The 20,702-nt window shown below is 42.3% G+C and overlaps 1 long non-coding RNA gene and 1 other non-coding gene across 2 annotated transcripts in view; both read left to right on the top strand.

Annotated features, from left to right (window-relative positions):
* The window catches only part of LOC146490442 (uncharacterized), a 150,629-nt gene that overhangs the window by 75,938 nt on the left and 53,989 nt on the right, over positions 1-20,702 (top strand). The window lies entirely within an intron of this gene.
* Positions 16,136-16,208, top strand: trnar-ucg (transfer RNA arginine (anticodon UCG)). Its single transcript has one exon. It is a non-coding gene; the product is annotated as a tRNA-Arg (tRNA).

Here is a 20,702-nt window from a genome sequence, read left to right as displayed (position 1 = left end):
AGTCGCACCTGTCGTTCCAATCCCAGCGGGCAGCCTTGTGGGGGTTTGAACAGCCGGTTCTGCTCTCTTAATTCTCCGATAAGCCAGGGCCAAGCCAGCTCCGATCAGCAAGAACCCTGTTATCATGGTTCCGAATAGGTAGATATCTTCAGCGTCCTCGATCGACAGTCCCGCCAGGCACACGATCCTCTGCCACCTATCCATCGTGTATCCGGCAGGGAAAGTACCTCCAGGGCACTCGGGTTCTCCCGAGCCCAGACTTCTCGTTAAAGGGTGTCAATAGCATTCAGAGACCAGTTGATCAAATCCATAATTCTCTTTTAGGTTTTAGACACAGACTGTGAGAGAGTGTTCCAGGGAAAGTAATCCAAAAAAGACACGAGACTAGACAAGGACATAAGAACTAGCAGGGAAGACAAGGGAGAGGAGAAAAAGTGCGTCCGCCTCCTCCGAGAGCCAAATAAATGAAAATGTTTGATGCTGAGCTTGTGGTGATACTCTAAGTCAGTACTGTACTCTGGCTGTTTCAGAGTTTTCACAGTCACTGCTTTCAGGTGTCTCCATCCAGTCACGTCTCCCAACACGATGACTTCTTTTCTTTTGGGTCCCTCTACGTGGAAGTGTTCCCCAGTGGTCAACAGGTAGGTCTTTCACGAGGTGTAGTACGGTGGCCCCTAGAGACAAAGCATGTACAAACTCCAAAACACTTACAAACTCCAAAACACATGCAAAATCCAAAACACAACGGAAGTGCTCCAGGACGCTAGGGGCAGTGTTGAGCTCGAATTGCAAAATAAACGGCAAGTTTGTTGCAAACACATGGGCTGTATGGGACGGTCTAGTCTCCGCCGCGCTGCCCAGGTTGCCTAGTGTAAGGAGAAAAACCTCAGGAAAGCAAAGAATCACGGGCCCAGAGTTAATTCATGTACATGGACGATTGCCTGACACGTTCCGTCGACTAAACTTGAGCAACTTCCTCATGTGATCACTTTGTTGCAGCTAAAGAATTTGCTGACACGCTATGTACAGGCATTACTGTGCAATTTAAGTAAGCTAAACATAAAGGTAATAAGGTAAAATCTTTTCACATTCCAGCCTGTTTTTAGCAATTTGAATTGTACGGCAAAACACATATCATTTATCAGGACATAACTTCTTACAACATGTATTTTCAGTTAGTTCATCATAGAATGCATTTGCTGGTTTTTATGGGCAACTTAGACACTTGTATCAGAGTCTACATCATAGTCATCAGTAAGTAACTACTTGTCTTTCACATTTTCAGTTACTACATAATTAGTTGCACTTCATCTTCATTTAACAAATAGGAAAAGAAGTCTTCATGATCTTCATCGGTTTGTGGTACATCTGCGTATGTTGTGAGTGATAAACTTATCATCTGTGAAATTACAGCCTTTAAACAAGTTATAACACAAGTAAAGAAAAGCAAAATAAAATAAAATATAATAAAGTAAAATAAAACCAGGAAAACTCCAACGCCGATCAACAGTCTCTTTAGAATCTGAAGCCATGTTTAAAGAATGTACATTATCTGGTATGTAGGTGCAGCACATGGTGTTGAATAAGACACACAATCCTCCTTTCTCAGCCAGGATCATGTCCAGTGCTACACGATATTGCATTACAGCAATTCAGAGAGCGTCCATTTCTTGGTTATGTCCCTCGTTGACCTTGCAGGATGCATTGAGGAACAAGCCGAATCTTTTTCCAGCATGTTTTCCAGTCCCTACCCATGGGAATAGGGCGTGGAGAACTTTCTGTCCTGTGATAGGAATACTTATGACTCTTCTACTGCAGAAAAAAACCCCTCTGTGGAAAGGGTGGTGGATCCAGTTATCTTACTGCTGTTATGATCCCAGCAGTCTTCAGAGTGTCATCGTATGCACAGTACAGTGACACAGCATTAGGTGATGTTCATAGGAAACTGCTGTTATCACCACCATAGGTTCTGGTTCCTGTGCTTTTCACAGAATCATGATGTCATCCTCGGACTCCCCGTGCTCTGTCGATGGAGCTTGGCACGCTCCCCTCATCCTTCAGGTGCCCGTCTGTTGTCCAAAATCTCCTCTGTTGGCCTCTGGAAATCCCCCTTGGCACAGTTCTCATTTCAACGCAGCTTCGTGGTCCTTGCTGCGGCTCCAAAGTCTAATCTCATGATTGGCCCCAACCAGCTCGACTTTTGACCTCAACCACTGCCTGGGCTGTCAGCTATGCCTGGAATGGTTCTTGCTTCTCACCGGGCCTCTGAAGATTTCTCAGGAGATGACTGCTGCACCTGTATTTCCTTGCTAGGAGGAAAAACTTCTATTTGGAGAGCATGTCAACAATCATCAAACCACATTCTTTAGTTCAGTGAACTTCACTTATAGGCCATCAAAGCCTCATCTGAACATGGATGCACCACTTGCATAGGTTCAATACCCGTTGAATGAACTGTTAATCACACAAATCGCTGCAAAAATCATATAAAATATAGTTTAATGTTAATTCATTGTTTCATGTTAATCCTGGGCCCCTCCTCTTGATGCATGGACACTCCCATGAGTCAACTCATCAAAACCAGATTCCTGTCTTAAAGAAAAAGGTTAGCTAGATCATGTCCCAGGCAACATCAGGGCATCTCCCCCTCTGGAGCAGCACCACCTCGGACCTATAATCCTGCAGTAAAAGATGTTAGTGTGATTTGCATATTAAGTTTGCTTAAAAACTGGCTCCGCCAGGAGCCTGCATACACACCATCATGGCCTGAAAAACAAGATCTGGAAGTGAAATCAAAATAACCTTCACATTTTCCCCAAAACACAGTGTAACAGCATCACCACTCATAACCTGTAAACACAGTTTCTTCACACATAAACCCAGAAATCTTGTAGTAGAAAAACATTAACTAGTTGTTCTGGTATAAATCACATGATCAAGTCACATGAAGAACTGTAATGCTGTAGAAAAGAAATGTAAATGTTAACGCTGCGCAGGTGTATACACTCTTTCTCACAGTAATCTCTATGAACAACACAAACCCATGAATAACACACCCCTGGTAGATTCACAGACACAGAAAGTGGCATTTAAAAGTTAAATCGGTATGCAACCTCGGATGTTGCTGGCATCTTTCTGCTCCTGTAAAAAGAAACACATAAATTCATCCACCCTTTTGGCCTGTCTAGGTGGAGGTTAACTTTGAGTCGTGGTCAAGTCTTGTCAGGTTTTATCAGTCAGTCAGTTTGTTTTTATTTCCATTCATTCATCCATTCTTTCTTTCTTTGCTGATAGTGGAAACTATCGCCGCATTTGATTTCCACCCTCAGCAAAATGACGTCATTTCAAAAGAAAAAGAAGAATTTTAGATCGGATTACCTCGCTGAATCCTTTTTGGGCAGGGACTGTTATGAAGGACGGAAGGCTCAGGGTTGAGTAATCAGCATCATGGGCTCATCCGATTAGAATAAGAATAAGCAGACATCTAATCATTCACGGGGTTCTCATTTTATTCTCCAATCAATAATTCTCAAATCAATGAAGCAAAGAAGGAAGGAAGGAAAGACACACATGGACTGCCAATGCTGAAAGAAAACAGAGATTTAAGTTACGCATTACCTTAAACAATACATAAAATACAAAACCTAAACAAAACCTCACCTCTGCTGCCGCCCGTGTGGGAGTGAAGAAAGAGTGAGCCAAAAGTAAATGCAGTCCTTATATAATGTGTGACAGGTGAGTGCAATTAAGGACAAGCACCACACCCAATCAAAGGTGAGAGAACTAAACAAGGTGCATCTGGTGAAGTGAGTGGGTGTGCTGGGATGTGCTAAAAGGTGGGTCTTTACAACAGCCGCCCCCATATTTCTAGTGAGAAATATGTTGATATGATCAGAATCAGTCTTTGTCTGGAAGCGGGGGCAGTGGGATCAGACAGGAGACAGGGCGGATATAGGTTTTATCCTGTGCTAAGACTTCCACGGTTCTGATGTGGTCATCTGGGCTTTTCAGGAGGCGTGTCACGCTTCCTACGGGCCAAAGGGCACGTGGAAGGTGTGAATCCATGATCATTACGACAGAGTGCAATGTGAGATCTGGGTTTTCCTTCTGCCATTTGTGTCTTCTTTGGAGGGATGGTAGATAGTCTTTTATGAAGTGCTGCCAGAAGTGATCTGCCAATATTTGTGCATGTCGCCATCGTCGTCGACCTAGAAGGTCAGAATCAGAATAAGATACCAAGGGAAGTGACGAATCATGTCGGCCCATGATGAGAAGGTTTGGGGTTATGGGATCAATATCTGCAATGTCTGAGGATACATAGCCTAGGGGTTTTGAGTTAAGAATGCCTTCAATCTCAATTAGGACTGTTCTTAAGACCTCTTCAGTGACCATTTGTGCACCAATGGTTCTCTTCAGAGCATTCTTCACAGAACGTATCTCCCTCTCCCAGGCTCCACCGAAATGGGGTGCATGCGGGGGACTGAACTTGAAATGGATTCTTTTAGTCATCAGGACCGGCTGTAGAGTCGGAGTAAGGTTGTTAAAAGCTGCCCGTAGTTCCTTCTCTCCTCCTTTGAAGTTAGTTCCTTGATCACATATAATTTCCAGGGGTGTTCCTCGTCGAGAAATGAATCGTTGGAGGGCCATGAGGAAGGAGTCTGTATCCATGCTGTTTAGGAGGTCAAGATGTATACACCGAGTCGTGAGACACTTGAATATTATTCCCCACCTTTTCTCCGATCTGCGGCCGATCTTGACCATGTATGGTCCAAAGCAGTCTATTCCTGTGGAGTAGAAAGGTGGTTTGAATAACCTAAGACGAGCAGCAGGCAAGTCTGACATTTTTGGAATGATGGGCTGTGCTCTCCATTTCTGACATGCAGCGCAGCTATACTGATGCCTGCGTACTGCTTCCCTTCCTCTGAGAATCCAAAATTTCCGACGTATTTCACCAAAAAGTCTTTCTGAACCAGCATGATGCAGTTTGTCATCATAATTTTGTATGATCAGTTTGGTCACTGGATGAGCAGGATCAAGTACTATTGGGTGAATGACATTCAATTCCAAGTCTGGGCTTTGCCATAGTCGGCCTCCTACATGGATAAGTCCAGAATTCCTGCACAACACTGGTGACAAACACAATAGACGGCTGTCGGATGAGAGGGGTTTGTCTGACTGTAAACGGGCTAAATCTTCACCGAAACTGTCCAGTTGTGCCTGACGAAGAATTTCTTGTTCTGCTGTTAGATAATCAGCTGCAGAAGGAATGTTACCCTTTTGGTTGGAGAGTGAACGAGCCGTGAAATCCAATAGCTCTTGATAGGTTCTGAAGCTGGGTGTGTATGTATGGGAGGGGGTACTGACAATACCAAAAAAGTAGGATTTCTTTAACTCAGTCTGATCATCATCAGGATGGAGATCTGTAACTGTGGGCCAGTTATTCGGAGGTTCATGCAGAAACGAGGGACCCTCGGTCCACCTGTTTGGGCTAAGGAACTGTTTCAGAGATTTACCTCTCGTAACATCATCAGCAGGATTTGTGGCTGAATTGATGTATCTCCAATCTTGACTGTTTGGAGGTTTTGAATTTCTGAGACTCTGGCTCCTACGAATACCTTGAAACGGCAGGAATCTGACTGAAGCCAGTGAAGTACAGTTGTCGAGTCAGTCCAAAGGGTGGTAGTCCTGACTGGTAAGGTGAGTTCTGTTTGTATGAGCTCACAGAGGCGTGCGCCTAGTAGGGCTGCGCATAGCTCCAGTCTGGGTATTGTTAAATTCCGTTTAGGAGCAACACGTGAGCGAGCTAACAAGAAACTCAGTTCCACATGACCTTCAAGATCATCTGATCTCAAATATGCGACAGCACCATATGCTCGCTCCGAAGCGTCACAGAAGATATGAATGTCTCAAACTGTGGTAGAAACATCCATTTCCTTAGAAGTATAGCAACGTGGGATGGCAATTTGAGGAAGATAACAAAGTTCTTCTTCCCAGGACTTCCATGCCTCTAAGAGGTTGTGTGGAAGGGAAGGGTCGTCCCAATCTCTCTCTTTTCTCCATAGCTCTTGCACCAAGGTTTTGGCGCGTGTTGTGAATGGGAGTAAGTAGCCTAATGGGTCATACAGACGGGCAAGTGCATAGATACGACGCATTGTGGTGGGGTGTGAGGCTAGAGTTCTGTATTTATAGGCAAACAAGTCAGTCTCACAATTCCACAATAATCCTAATGTGCGTTCATGTGGGCCAGATGGCTTGTCTTCAGTCAGGCAAAGTTCATTACTTGCCGTTCTTACCTCAGATGGTCGATGGCTAATCACAACAGGATTATTGCTGGCCCACTGGCGAAGGTCGAAGCCTCCTTCTGATAGATGGTTTCTTAATTTGTCTAGGAGTGTTCGAGCCAACTCTGCTGATGGAAAACTCTGCAAGCAGTTATCAACATAGAAACACTGCATTACTGAAGACTGCACATCTTTGTCAGATTGATATTCCTTCACATGTTTCTGTAGTGCATAGATTGCACAACAAGGACTGCAGGTCGTACCGAAGGGGAGTACCTGCCACTCATACACTGAAGGGGGAGCTGCTTTGTTCATGTCATGCCACAAGAATCGGAGGAGTGGTTTATCAGGAGGCAGAAGACGGACTTGGTGAAACATGCCTTTGATGTCGCCACTTATTGCCACTGAATGTTGCCTAAAACGCAACAAAACACCGAGAAGTGTTGGCCCAAGGATTGGTCCTGGCAATAGGTACTTATTGAGACACTGACCTTGAAATGTGAAAGAGCAGTCAAAGACTATGCGATCTTTATTGTTGTGACTTGTCATATGATGAGGAATATACCAGGCTTCTTTGCTATTGTGCATCTCCTCTGGGCTAAGTTTAACTACATAGCCTGCTTGCTCCAATTTCAAAATCTGATCCTTGTAAGACATGGCTTTGTCAGGATCTTTAGCTAACCGAGCCTCAGTGTTGCGGAGTCTAGATATGACTACAGTTGGATGGACATTCAGAGGAGGGAAGTTTGCCATCCGAAGAAGAGGAGTGGCGTAGCAATTAACACCATTGATCTCAACCCTTTTTGTGGCCTGTTCAAGGAGTTCCAGTGCCAGTTGATCTTGCTTTGATCGGATCACAGATTTCTCACTGTATTCAGGTAAAGTGTCTAGTTGCCATAGCTTCTCAACATGATAACGCAGTACGTCTGCAGATGAACTGAGAGATGTGAACAAACACTGCACATGCTCTGTACTGCTCTGGGGCTGAAAATCTGTGATCAGACCTTGAAGTGTCCTAATTGGGTTTTAACTCCTGCAGGAGACCCATATGGTCCCTGTCTCAATGGAGCAGTAGGCGTGATGAGGTGAGTATGATCTGAGCCTATGAGCAGGAGTGGCGCTGCTTTATTAATAATGGGTAATGGGATACCTTGAAGATGCTTGTATCTCCGTTGGAGAGATGATACAGGGTAGGTGTGTTCTGAAAGTGCTAGGTGACTTGCAGTGAAGGCATTATTAATTGTGTAGGTTTTCTCTGGGTGTGCGATGGGTGAGATTTTGAAACTTACGGAAGAACCTTGAATAGTTTCAACTTCTTGACGGACAGTTCTAAGTGATCATCTCTCTGCTTCCCCAGTCAGGTTGAGATGCTGCGCAGCTGATGTTAGAAGAATGGTACGCTGGGAGCCATCGTCAAGTACTGCATATGTTTCAAGAGTTCTTTTGCCATTTCGCAGGAGCACTTTCACAACCTTTAAAAGGACACTAGGACAATCACTAGGTCTATCAAAGTACAGTGTCCTCACTACAGGATTAGTTTCAGTTGTCGATCTCTTATTTACATCACATAGGATCTGTAGATGTCGTCCCATGCAGGTGGCACATGCTTTCCTCAGGTCACACTTTGCGGCCTGATGAGTCCTAGCACAACGCCAACACCGTTTGTTTGCTTTTATCCAGTTTATTTTCTCACCCTTTATCTTCTGAATGAACTCGGGACACTTACTAATGTGGTGTTCAGGTGAGCAGCAGTATGCACATGTTGCCTTAGTTGTTATGATCGGTTGTGCTGCCTGTAGAAGATCATCAGATGTATTTGCCCCATGTAATATTGTTGTAAGTGGAGAGGTGTACTTACGGGCAGGTCGTGGCTGGTTGAAGGATGAAACAGGACTGGCCTTTCTGGGTTGACACTTGCATTCCATTTGCAGCCAGGATGAGAACAAAGGCAAGGTATAAGTCATTTCTCCCTGTTCCCTGTAAACATGCCGTTTGAAGCGACTGAAATGCTCTGCAGGCAACTTCGCTAACAAGCGATCAACATGGGAGCCACAATCTAGTTCCTTGTTCTCCCATAGTGCTAAGCGACCCAACTAAAGCCTGTACACGAAGAGCAAAATTATCAAGACTCTGACCATCACCTGCTCTGATAGGAGGCGGTTCCAGTATATTCTTTAGCTCTTTCAATGCCAACTGTCTTGGTTGCCCATAACGCTCATCAAGGGCTTTGATGGCTTGAGTGTATGGGTCAGGAGCGTAGGAAAAGGCAAGAGCTAATCGTTTAGCTTGGTCTACTTTGAGGTGATCAAGAAGGACATGATATTTGAAGTGCTCTGTCTCATGAGGATCAAGAAGGTTTGTAAGGGCCATCCGTAACATCCTGTATTGCATTTCATCTTCTCTACTAAGGTCTGGAAACGAAGGACCTTCAAGCTTATATACATGTGTTCTCATGCTAGAGGAGTGACCCGAGCTAGCAGTAACAGGTATCAAAGGTTTCTGTTCATGTGAGGCATTGGATGTAGCTGGTTGCTGCTCTAGAGGAGGGCAATGCTTGTGGTCAGATATGCAAATGAGAGGTTGAACAGGGTCTTCAGCTAAAGGAACAGCAGGTTGAACACATGAGATCTGGTGGGGATCCTGCCGTGATAAGGCCAGGAAATCAAAGGGAGTCTCATCTTCTGTAGCAAGGACTGGTCTAGGCAAACCAGTTGAAGGGACTGCAGCATCTAATATGGTTGAATTAGGTAAAGGAGGGCTGGCAGCCGGAACTAAGACAGACTGACGGCTAATCTGTGGGGGCTGGCAGGGTGATTGACAGGTTGCTGTATCAATCACTGGGAGCTGCTCATGTTGTTGATGTGTTTGAGGACTGGCTCGTAAACTGCATACAGAAGATTTGATTCCATCAGATGAGACAGTGCGAATCGAAGATCTGGAGCTACGAGAATGGGAAGGAGATGATTGAATCATAAATTGCTTAATCTCCTTCATCGTCGTCAGGAGTTCCTTCATGACCTCATCTTGGTTGGTGGGTAAAGGAGCAGGGGATGTCTCTGGTTGACTTTCTGACTCTCTGACAGGATCCTGCAGCCCATGTGTGTCTTTGTCACTGTGCTGGCATTCGGTTTGACTCTCTGTATCACATGTAGCTCTTCTACTTCCAGGATACTGAACGTCATACTGCTGCAGGTGGGCGGGAGGTCGACTATCACGACTGGAACGTCTCAAACCTTCAGTCAATGGCTGCTTTGAATCCATGACACTAATGCTGCTCCGGCTCGGAGGACCATGTTATGAAGGACGGAAGGCTCAGGGTTGAGTAATCAGCATCATGGGCTCATCCGATTAGAATAAGAATAAGCAGACATCTAATCATTCACGGGGTTCTCATTTTATTCTCCAATCAATAATTCTCAAATCAATGAAGCAAAGAAGGAAGGAAGGAAAGACACACATGGACTGCCAATGCTGAAAGAAAACAGAGATTTAAGTTACGCATTACCTTAAACAATACATAAAATACAAAACCTAAACAGAACCTCACCTCTGCTGCCGCCCCGTGTGGGAGTGAAGAAAGAGTGAGCCAAAAGTAAATGCAGTCCTTATATAATGTGTGACAGGTGAGTGCAATTAAGGACAAGCACCACACCCAATCAAAGGTGAGAGAACTAAACAAGGTGCATCTGGTGAAGTGAGTGGGTGTGCTTGGATGTGCTAAAAGGTGGGTCTTTTTCTAATTGTCCCAAATAAGTGGCTTTCTCCTGAGCCCATTTCAATGTGGAGAAACTCACTTGTAACAATTTTCTTGACGACGTGTCGTATAGCGCTTCTAATCGTGCAGATCTGCTCAAACAGAGATTATCGAACAAAACTTTCAGTGCACTGTGAAAGTATCAAAATAAAAAGGCCCTGTTACGTCATGACACAAGCTCCTCATCTCAGGAGGGTAAATCATACCATTAGCATGGTTTATCATACTATCATACTAATTGGCAGGCTCAACTTCACAACAAAAGAAAAATCATCAGCTAGATTCACTCCGAACCAACCATCAGCTGCACAACACACAACATAAGCCTAATATGTTATTAGCTATGAGTTTAATCCCCAGATCTGTGCTTCACACTCATTTAGGCCACACGCACCCATTTTATTCAGTTTTCCTTTTTCCTGTCATCATAAAACATGTGACATGTTGTCATGCACTTCACAAAAGAAGTTTATTCTGACGTATTCAGAGTTGTGTATCTAGGTACAGGATACACTCACACATCAAAACAGGAAACTCAGTGTTTTAGAGTCTCCACTCTAACAAACTCCAACACATCTCATTCACTCGTGCTAAGATTCAGTCACCTTTCCTCAATCTAAGAACGATCAACTAATTTGCATATCAGCTATTAACCCACTAAGATGACAGGACAACAGAAATGCATATTCAAAATGTTATCAGAAAAATAGAATTTCCCTCATACAGTAAATTACTTGTGCTGCATCAAACAAGCAGAAAGCATCTCCCAATTTACTGTATTAACAACTAAATTTATTGTCTGATCACTGGTTGGTCAAACCAGAATCTTTTTTCCCACAAAAGTTAAACTGTTGTCCTGCAACCTAGAGAGTCAATTTTTTTTTATTATTGGATAAATTCAGCATTTGATAACAAGTGTCTGTTAAATTTACCCTGTTTTAACACTGATGAGAGATAACAAGCTAATTTTCATTGCATGGGTGTTTGTGTTACTAAGCAGGTTTAATGCATGTCTGTGGAGCTGCATATCCAGCAGAGCATGTTCTTAAAGCTGCCTTTCCTACACATTTCTCTGCTATTATTTAATCATTTTGTAACTGATGTGCTATGAGTCCATTGATCTTTGCATCACTTCTCATCACACTAATTGACTTAGACAAGATGGTAAACAGACTCACATGCTTAAGATGTTGTCTAATCTTCATGAGCTCTCTTGTATTTGGAAGTGTTAGTAGGGTTAATGCATGTTCTGCTTGTGTGTGTGTGATTTTGTATGTTTCTTTTTGCAGTGTTTCAGACTCTTTCACAATTTTCCCACTTAAGCAGTCAGTTTTCTTTTCCCCAGGTTTGCTAACCCAAATTTTGATTTCCTAGATTAAACAACAAAATTCCTATGTGTTCTCACCACTCCTCTCACTCTGTTGTCCTCTCCCACTTCAACAGTCCAATAGCCGGCAGTTCTCCTTCAGCTTTGTCCTGTGTTTCACTGTCTCTTCTTGCCATTTTCTCCAAAGGTGGCAAATGTCAAACTCCAACAGTCTCCTCAGTTCTCCTCAAACGTTCTTTTCACATGCACAGTGAAGTTGCAGCTTGTTGGAAACACAGTGCCATTCATCCAATCATTCAGGATGATAGGTTTGCTCTTCTTCTCTGATGCTGTTTGTCCACACTGCTGCTGCTTGCTGGGACTCTTTGCCCAGGACTTTGCTGCTGTCTCTTTATCTGCCATGTCATTGCTCTTTGGAGCTGCATTCCTTCTCTTCAGGGAGGAGTGAGAGCTCGCTTGTGAGTTTGAGAGACACATGGAGCTGTAAATAAGTTAGCCAGAAACTTGGCCTGAATGTTTCTAATGATGTTAAACTATAACTTTCTTCCGACCGCTGCATGTGGAAAATTGATTCAGGTCTGTTTGTCACCTGAAAGTGACAAACTAAGACATGTTCATTATTATTATCACTGCTTAACCAACACACACAACTCTCTCTCTCTCTGTTTTTTGTGAATTGTTCTTTCTTAAAAGCAGAAAATGAGATTGTAGTTGCTCTTGGCTGATCAACACAAAACCTTTTTCCTATGATTATTTTTCATCTACAATGTAAATTTTGTCTCTTTTCTACTCTTCTTTTTTTTTTTAATATCTGGTGACCTGCAGAATCACCGTTCTCACAATCAGAGGCAATTACTTTTACACAGCGCACAAAAACACTGTGACGTCAGACACATTAACACTCACTTTTTTCATCTGCGTAAATAAATCATTTGGCCAATGGCATGTGCTATCGTGATCCATAAATATGATCACAAGTTTATTTAACTATTTTTCAACCCTCCAAAACAAATAAACAAAAACATGATGCTATGAACACTCTACACACATGAGTCAAGATGCAGGAAAACTGCTCAGGAAACTCTGCACATTCCAGTTATCACAGTTATCATAGTTCTATTTCCCTCTCTTTGAAGAGTTCTCAGCCAGCTCCTGATCTGATAATGTGTAGCTTGCTCATCAGCTCAGAAAAAACCAAAACGTAACCACACACAGTGGTTGCGTGCTTTGCCCCACAGTGGCAAAGACTTGCACTTTCATATTCAATTCAGCTTCTCCGTCATGTAGTTTTCAGCTGTTTCATACAGAGTTCAGAATATTAGTTGTTATTATAGGTTTGCTCTATATCTCAGCAAAGTCTCATCCAGGATGACAGGTTTTCAAGCAGGTCAAGTGCCTCTATGCACTTAATTAGTTAAAATATTTACCTATTTTACTTCATATGTCATTGTACTGAATTTGAGCAACCCTAAGCTTAATGCAGATTACTTTCAACAATTATCTACCTTGCATCATGACTGACTGAGGTACCTCTTCATATTAATATTATTTCATCATTAACACCAGTTTACAGGTTGTTATCCTTGCTATTATTAGTATGAATACATTAAAGATAAGTTGTAATTTAATTTTGCCGTTCGTTTATTTTTCATTATTCAGTCGGGTCTGTTTCCAACCCTTTTTAAACTACTTTAAACTACTTTGATCTCCATGTATAAACACTAATTTGTCCGGCGCCTGGACATTTTTCTCTAACCACTGCTCGTCAGCAGTGAGTTTGGTGGGCTGATTACCCATTATCACACAACTGCAGAGCCGTCTCTGGCACGAGACGCAGGGGTGGTTGCTGACACGCCCTTCTACTTCCTGCTAATCAGGAAGCGGTGTCAGTTTTATGGGATGAAACCCAACCTTTCCCCTTTGTCACCAGTACTTCAGCTCCTTACAGTAAATAAAAAGACAGTAACAAAGGAAGTAGTTCAGCATCTTACTGTGCTGTAAAAAATCACTTACTTCCGACACACAGAAAACACAAACATTTATACACAGTCGCGCAAATCCTTACGGTGGATCACTCCTAAACCCTTACGGCGGGTGAGACCTTTAACGTGTTTTACTTTACAATCCTTTCGGCGGATTAGTCCTATGAGCTCTTACAGTGGGTCAACCTTATTACACGTATTTTTTAAAAATCCGTACAGTGGATTAGACTTGTCAAACCCTTTCGTTTTACGCGAGTGTGATTGAGTGGCTTCTTTTACCTTTCCAAGATCTCTCCATCTATGTTGGAGGTCTTACACTTGGATCCCAGCGTCGTGGACCGCTTAACCGGCCTGGACCCGAATTTTTTACGTCCCAGGACTTTCGCTCCTTCCTTGAGGAGGCTGTCGACAGTCAGCGGTACGGCCCCCCAACGGCGACAGGATACAGGTAGCTCTCTGGTTTGGAGTCAAAACAATAGAGTTGCTTTTTCCAACTCCGACTCGGAGGACCAAGAAATGTAAAGAGAAAAACCTCAGGAAAGCAAAGAATCACGGGCCCAGAGTTAATTCATGTACATGGACGATTGCCTGACACGTTCCGTCGACTACAGAAACGTGTAGGCAAAGCGCGCCAGGCATCTGGTCAGACTTTATTATATACTGCTTACTCACGTAACACTCATGGGTGGAGTACAAGTTAGGAAAAAACAACTTCTTATCTGGTGCTTGCATACGAGGCTGCACAGGATGCAGCCTTGCAAGACAAAGATGGACAAGTTGATTAACGATCTTGTAGTGGGTTAAAACAATACATGTGGGTGTTGTCTAAACTTGAGCAACTTCCTCATGTGATCACTTTGTTGCAGCTAAAGAATTTGCTGACACGCTATGTACAGGCATTACTGTGCAATTTAAATAAGCTAAACATAATACTGAGCTTCAGTACAGATTCAAGTTGGAGTTATTTATATGTCTTATCACCTTAAATCTTCACTCAAAGACAAGTATCTTTGACAGTGCATATATAGGTGTATCATATATAAGAGACAAATGTTGTTCCTTCAGTATGTTTGCATAACTAAATTTGGCTCAATGCTTACATATATGTGTAAAAAGAAAATGTACGAGTTGTGAAAACTGTTTCTGATAAAATGAAGAGACTGATATATTAAATATTCGTTTATTGGGTAAGAAAATCATACCATGTCATAACTGCTTTAAGTCATACAGAATAAATATCAGAGCCTTAAACCGGCTGACTTCTGCTAAATGGGTCAAACTGGGCAGAAAGTATACAAACACATATCATCCTTATAGAATATGATGTAACACTATAGATCAACTTACCTCAGAATATATAAAGCATATAAACAATTACAGCATTATGATGCAACAAACACAGCAGTACTACTAATCCAAAATACTCAGCTTCATAGAACTGAAACAAACATGTATTTTTAGGTCGATTCTGCTGCTGATACATACTTTAGGTTTCTGAATATTAAACTTGTTGCTGCCTTTCATAGTGTGTAACTTGAAGGCCCTGAGTACGTTCTCCCACACTGAAAACACTGGAATGCTAAAACTATTTGAACATAACCTAATAAGACTGATTCAGGACAGACAAATAGTTATGCTAAACTTTTCTAGCAGTCCTTCACAAACAGGGAACAGTCTGTCTATTCTCTCCGTCTGTCAGCTGATGCTGGGTCTTCCTCCTCCTCTTCCTCACACACTGCTGAGTTTGTCCTGGTGGATCATCAGGGGTGCAAAGCCTCACAGATGATGTGCAGCAGTGGGTCCCTCAGTCTGTCCTCACTCTGGACACTTGCAGTTGTCACACATGGAAATCAAATGTGTGATAAGCTGCAGGATTCAAACACAAGTGTAATTTATAAATACATGTTCATACTTTTATTACACAATCAGAGAGAAAGAAACAGAGAGAGAGTGCAGGACAGACAGACAGGTGACAGTCTCATGTGTTTACACTGCTACAAAACAGCACAAAAGAAGGAGGATTCAGGATTCATTCGGCGTATATTTTCAAGTAAAGGCTTTAAAACCAAGTTAGTACAAACATCACTAATGTCACATAGCTTTCCCGACATGTGGCCAACAGTAATGTTTTAATGTTCTTCATTATTAAACATTTGCGCATAAATAAGTGACATAATATTCATTACTTACTTTTGAAAGTTTACTCTTCGGCCGCTCCATTTTTTTCAGAAAGATTATCTACACCACCGCCGCGCTATGAAGTCTGGGATATTTTGGGCCATAAAGGCTACAGCGACCCATCCTTAAAATTCAGGGAAATGAAGGACGCATTTGACGGCCGCATTTCGAGCAGCCTTTGAATTGGGACAGCCTTCATCGTGTCGCTGTGACGTAATCGGTCTTGAAATGCAGTCTTTAAGGCTGCAGACCCTGGCTGTGTCCTTCAAAAGAGACTCTACGCCTTCTCAAACGAGGCTCAAAAGGCAAGGTTAGGGAAGGCATGAACTTGGCCTTATCAGTGACAGATCGGGCCACGTAAGCTTTATGAACTCCATTGGCAGATGATATTCTGGCTTAGTGGGTGGATCCACTGTGCATGTGGCAGGTAGGACTACGTTTTTAAGAGCGTGATACATGGGAGAAATGCTGTGGCATGCACTTATTTCATGCAACAATCAATTATTTCAAGCAACAATCAAGCAACATCCACCAGCCACGTGACCAACCTAACACCAGCAGTTGGCTCAAATAGACTCAAACGAACGTTCATGAAAAGTGGGAACTTCTGCCAAACCACGTGGCCTAACGGATAAGGCGTCTGACTTCGGATCAGAAGATTGAGGGTTCGAGTCCCTTCGTGGTTGGTTGTGAGTGCTTGAGGAGCAGGCATGCGTTCCCAGTTTGTTCGCAGCAGGCCGACCTCGGATCCTTTATGTCATCCAAAATTGCTATGCTGTTGTCAATTTCATGTCCTTCAACAGAGACTCTACGAGTTCTCAAACAAGGCTCGAATGGTCAGGTTGGGGACTGAAGCCATGAACTTGGCCTTATCAGTGCCAGGTTTGAGTCATCTTGGCTTAGAAGCAACCATAGAAAGTCAATAACATGCCATGACCTCAAGCGACACGGGTGAAAAAATCACGACTTGGAAGCATGCTGTTGGTGGAACTCCACCTGGAAAACAACGCCAAGGTCATGGGTTCAATCCCCATACTGCCAACTTCAAAGTGAGTGATGTATGCATGATGTGTGTGTGGTAGAAGTATCGGTTTTTGTACTCAGTATCGGCAAGTACTCAGATCCAAGTATCGGTGTCGTATCGGTTTGAAAAAATTGGTATCGTTGCATCCCTAGTTCAATCCCCATACTGGCCTTTCCACCAGCCATCCAAGCTGCTGTGTCATGACAGACCGTGGATTTTATTTGGTGGGATCCAAGAAAAAAACCTCTGCCAACTTCCAAGTGAGTGATGTATGCAACTACAAATGACAGCAAACCACAAAATTTACTGACACATGACATGCTAATGAATACATTACATGCTTAGCTACAATCTCTAAATCACTTTTCCAGCTACTTTCTGGATAATTCACTCATTTCCAAAGTCTGACACAGCATACTGCATCAAAAACTGCTGCTTTATATCACACCTATCGACCCTAACATTAGAAGACACACACCATGTATTGTTTTGTGGCAAATTTCTTCTTAAAGCGTTTTTTGTAAGTCAACAGAAGACTTTTTTTTCCCACTATGTTGAAGTAATTTCTTGTAAACACACATTTCTCTTGTGTTCTTAACAGTTCTTCCACACTGTTTTTTGGTATATTAGACAAAAAAAAAGGGGTCGGTTTAGGCACAAGTTGTAGGCCGGTTAGCTCAGCTGGTCAGAGCGTGATGCTAATAACGCCAAGGTCATGGGTTCAATCCTACGGTGGCCCCTAGAGACAAAGCACATACAAACTCCAAAACACATGCAAACTCCAAAACACATACAAACTCCAAAACACAACGGAAGTGCTCCAGGACGCTAGGGGCAGTGTTGAGCTTTTGTTAACTAGTAACTACACAAGCCAGGAAGTACCAATGACTGGATTTTGACTGTATCCCAATTCAGGGTCTGCAGCCTTAAAGGCCGCATTTTAAGGCCTATTACGTCACAGCGACATGACGAAGGCTGTCTCAATTCAAAGGCTGCTCGAAATGCGGCCCTCAAATGTGTCCTTAATTTCCCTGAATTTTAAGGATGGGTCGGTGTAGCCTTCATGGCCCAACATATCCCAGATTTCATAGCGCGGCGGTGGTGTGGGAAAAAAAACGGCGGAAGAGGAGCCGCCGAAGAGTAAACTTCCAGAAGTAAGTACTGAATATTATGCCACTTATTTATGCGCGAATGTTTTTGTAATGAAGAACATTAAAACATTACTGTTGGCGTCATGTCGGGAAAGTTATGTGACATTAGTGATGTTTGTACTACCTTGGTTTTAAAGCCTTTACTTCAAAATATATGCCGTTCAATAGTTGACTTTACTCTTCCAGAGAATCTGATGATTTTATGGATAATTAAAGTCAGTCATATATGCACAAACACAACAAGCTTAAATTCAGTGATGCTGCTCGGTTTGCAGTCCTGAATATCACGGCACAAGCAGGATTCACTGCACTGTTAATGTTAGCTATGTTATATTGCTGCCTCTTTTCAGTGGTGTCGAGCCAAACGGACTTTAACGTGTGTTTGAACGGGCTGACGGTTCACTCGTTAAGCTGAAAGAAAGATGCTTTAATCACAGGAGTCACACATGTGTCCACTGTACCATCTGGGAACTCTTCTTGTTTCGTAATAACACAAACACTGAATCCTCCTTCTCTGGTGCTGTTTTGTAGCAGTGTGTACACCTGAGACTGTCACCTGTCTGTCTGTCCTGCACTCTCTCTCTGTTTCTTTCTCTCTGATTGTGTAATAAAAGTATGAACATGTATTTATAAGTTACACTTGTGTTTGAATCCTGCAGCTTATCATGCATTTGATTTCCATGTGTGACAACTGCAAGTGTCCAGAGTGAGGACAGACTGAGGGACCCACTGCTGCACATCATCTGTGAGGCTTTGCACCCCTGATGATCCACCAAGACAAACTCAGCAGTGTGTGAGGAAGAGGAGGAGGAAGAGCCAGCAGCAGCTGACAGATGGAGAGAATAGACAGACTGTTCCCTGTTTGTGAAGGACTGTTAGAAAAGTTTAACATAACTAATTGTCTGTCCTGAATCAGTCTTATTAGGTAATGTTCAAATAATATTATCATTCCAGTGTTTTCAGTGTGGGAGAAAGTATTCAGGGCCTTCAAGTTACACACTATGAAAGGCAGAAACAAGTTTAATGTTCAGAAACCTATATGTATGTATCAGCAGCAGAATGGAGCTAAAAATAAATGTTTGTTTCAGTTCTATGAAGCTTTGAGTATTTTGGATTAGTAGCACTGCTCTGTTTGTTGCATCATATTGCTGTAATTGTTTATATTCTGAGCTAAGTTGATCTATAGTGTTACATCATATTCTATAAGGATGTTATGTGTTTGTATACTTTCTGCCCAGTTTGACCCATTTAGCAGAAGTCAGCCTGTTTAAGGCTCTGATATCTATTCTGTATGACTTAAAGCAGTTATGACATGGTCTGATTTTCTCACCCAATAAAGGAATATTTAATATATCAGTCTACTCTTCATTTTATCAGAAACAGTTATCCAGCTTGTACATTTTCTTTTTATAAATATATGTAAGCAATGAGCCAAATTTAGTAATGCCAACATACTGAAGGAACAACATTTGTCTCTTATATATGATACACCTATATATGCACTGTCAAAGATACTTGTCTTTGAGTGAAGATTTAAGGTGATAAGACATATAAATAACTCCAACTTGAATCTGTACTGAAGCTCAGTATTTGACACAGAGTTCATGTTCACTGCTGTAATAGCTAGTAATGATTAATATAATAACTATAATATTGGCCCTATTATATTTACATTACCAAAGTGATATGACTTTAGTCTCATGAACAACATTAGCTAATTGTTATTTACTAACTAATCTTAAATAACTTTTCTGTCCAGAAATGAAGCCCAAAAATCATGTTTTACTGTCCTGTGGTCTCAGCCTCAGATACTTATCAAATCACACAAAGCTCATGTAGAAACAAACAAACAAATGAACAAAATATGTTCTCCTTCATTTCTGTCAAACAAAGTTGTATGACACGTTTCCAGCAGTTAGTATCATGGTTGCTAGGCAACCTGGGAAGCGCGACAGAGACTAGACCATCCCATATAGACAAACTTGCCGTTTATTTTGCAAATCGAGCTCAACACTGCCCCTAGCGTTCTGGAGCACTTCCGTTGTGTTTTGGAATTTGCATGTGTTTTGGGGTTTGCATGTGTTTGGGATTTTGCAAGTGTTTTGGATTTTGCAAGTGTTTTGGATTTTGCAAGTGTTTTGGATTTTGCATGTGCTTTGGAGTTTGCATGTGTTTTGGATTTTGCAAGTGTTTTGGATTTTGCAGGTGTTTTGGAGTTTGCAAGTGTTTTGGAGTTTGCAAGTGTTTTGGAGTTTGCAAGTGTTTTGGATTTTGCATGTGCTTTGGAGTTTGCATGTGTTTTGGATTTTGCAAGTGTTTTGGATTTTGCAGGTGTTTTGGAGTTTGCAAGTGTTTTGGATTTTGCATGTGCTTTGGAGTTTGCATGTGTTTTGGATTTTGCAAGTGTTTTGGATTTTGCAGGTGTTTTGGAGTTTGCATGTGTTTTGGATTTTGCAGGTGTTTTGGAGTTTGCAAGTGTTTTGGAGTTTGCAAGTGTTTTGGAGTTTGCAAGTGTTTTGGAGTTTGCATGTGCTTTGGAGTTTGCATGTGTTTTGGATTTTGCAAGTGTTTTGGATTTTGCAGGTGTTTTGGAGTTTGCATGTGTTTTGGATTTTGCAGGTGTTTTGGAATTTGCAAGTGTTTTGGAGTTTGCAAGTGTTTTGGAGTTTGCAAGTGTTTTGGAGTTTGTACGTGTTTTGGAGTTTGCAAGTGTTTTGGAGTTTGCATGTGTTTCAGAGTTTGCAAGTGTTTTGGAGTTTTTACGTGCTTTGTCTCTAGGGGCCACCGTAGTGTAGGAGATTTCTATGAAGTAAACACATTACGTCTCTGAACACATGTAAATGGGACTGTCACTCACTTGTTGTTTGACGACATACAAAGTTTGTTCCTAGTAAGGTCTCAATTTTCCAGGTCCTCCCCTCTCACTCCTGTTACGAACTAGGACACTGTCTCACCAGGTTGGAGAGTGACTGTGTTCTGTGTGTGATGATCATAGTTCTTCTACC

This window comes from Neolamprologus multifasciatus, unplaced genomic scaffold (assembly GCF_963576455.1).
Source record: "Neolamprologus multifasciatus unplaced genomic scaffold, fNeoMul1.2 chr13_unloc_1, whole genome shotgun sequence".
Taxonomy (NCBI): Eukaryota; Metazoa; Chordata; class Actinopteri; order Cichliformes; family Cichlidae; genus Neolamprologus; species Neolamprologus multifasciatus.
This window is presented reverse-complemented; position numbering and strand designations above follow the sequence as displayed.